General features: G+C 36.2%; 1 pseudogene; it reads right to left on the bottom strand.

Annotated features, from left to right (window-relative positions):
• Positions 1–774: 774 nt before the first annotated feature.
• LOC109266225 (proteasome subunit beta type-3-like) lies at positions 775–1,476 on the bottom strand (annotated as a pseudogene).
• Positions 1,477–1,782: the final 306 nt, after the last annotated feature.

Below are 1,782 nucleotides of genomic sequence, written 5' to 3'. Positions count from 1 at the left end.
TTTTTTCCATGTCTTGGCTATTGTAAATAATGATTCAATAAACATGAGATGCATATATTTTTTCAAATCAGTGTTTTCATTTTTTTTAAGACAAAACCCAGGAGTGGAATTGCTGGATCATATGGTAGTTCTACTTTGAATTTTTTGAAGAAATTCCACACTGTTTTCCATAGTGGTTGCATCAATTTACATTCCTACCAACAGTGCACAAGTGTTCTCTTTTCTCTATATGAATGCCTGCACTTGTTATTTCTTGTCTTTTTGATACCAGCCATTCCTATATGTATGAACTACCTCACTGTGGTTTTGATTTGCATTTCCCTGATAATTAGCGATGTTGAGCATAACTTTATGTACCTGTTGGCTATCTGTATGTCTTGTTTGGAAAAATGTCTATTCAGATATATTGTTTAGTTTGTTTATAGTTGTTGAGTTGTAGAATTTCTTTGTTTTGAATAGTTCTTTATCAGATACATGATTTGCAAGTGATCTTCTCCCCTTCGGTTTGTTGCCTTTTCATTTTGTTGTGCAGTACCTTTTTTTTTTTTTTTTTAATATACTTTGCTTCCTTTGCTGTACAGTAGCTTTTTAGTTTGATGTAGTCCCACTTGTTTTTACTTTTGGTGTCAGATCAAAAAACTCATTGACAAAACTGATGTCAAGGACATTACTGCCTTTGTTTTCTTAGAGTTTTATGGTTTCAGGTCTTCAAGTGTTTAATCATTTTGAGTAAATTTTTTGTGTGATGTAAGAAGTGTTTTTGTGTGTGTGAATGAAAACCTAATTTTTTAAAGTGGGCTCTGGGTACTGAGGGTAAGTCCCTTTCAGTGTTGTGGTGGTGATTTTGTCCTTTTCAATGACGTGAACAATGACTCCTATGTCTGACACTGCATCCTGGTCCATAGCTTTAAGCATGGCTTGTTATATGAATTCAAACAGGTGCTCTAGATTCATGTTTGGCTCCCACAGGGACTCATATATCCCATACATTTGTTTATCGCATATGCTGATGATGACCAGAAAGTCGTCAGTCACCGTGGGGTAGCTGATGAGGTCTAAAGGGCAATGAAGGGCTTAAAGATTTTGGGAACTAATTGGGCAATTACTAGGTCAGTGTAGTACTGGCCAAACTATTTCTCAGAAAGGAGGTTGGCCACTATGCTCATGAAGGTTTAAGGCTTTATCTGCCAGCCATACTATAGCTCATACACGTTCATCCAGAACTTGAGGTGCAGAGCAGTAGTCTGGACATTGGTGGTGAGTCCAGCCAATCTGATGTACAGCCAGTCAGCCGTGGAAAAATCTTCTGGAAGTCTGTGGTTATCACCTGGGCCTGGAAGTAGGACTAATTGTATTATCTTCTCCCTTTGTTTTATTTTTTATTGAGGTGTAATTAGCATACAATTTTGTATTAGTTTCAGGTGTATAACACTGGTTCAAGAATTCTATACATTACTCACAACTTACCATGATCATTGTCATCACTATCTGTCACCATACAATGTTATTACAATATTATTGGCTATATTCCCTATGCTCTACTTTTCATCTCCATGACTTACTTATTTTATAACTGGAAATTTGTACCTCTTAATCTCCTTTATATCACCCACCCCTTCTTCTCTGGCAGCCACCAGTTTGTTCCCTGTTTTTAAGAGTCTTTTTGTTTGTTTGTTCATTCATTTGTTTTGTTTTTTAGGTCCCACATGTAAGTGAAATCATATAGCATTTGTCTTTTTCTATATGACTTGTTGCACATAGTGTAATACCCTCTAGGTCTAT

This window comes from Panthera pardus, unplaced genomic scaffold (genome assembly GCF_024362965.1).
Source record: "Panthera pardus isolate Hobbes unplaced genomic scaffold, ASM2436296v1 HiC_scaffold_16, whole genome shotgun sequence".
NCBI lineage: Eukaryota > Metazoa > Chordata > Mammalia > Carnivora > Felidae > Panthera > Panthera pardus.
This window is presented reverse-complemented; position numbering and strand designations above follow the sequence as displayed.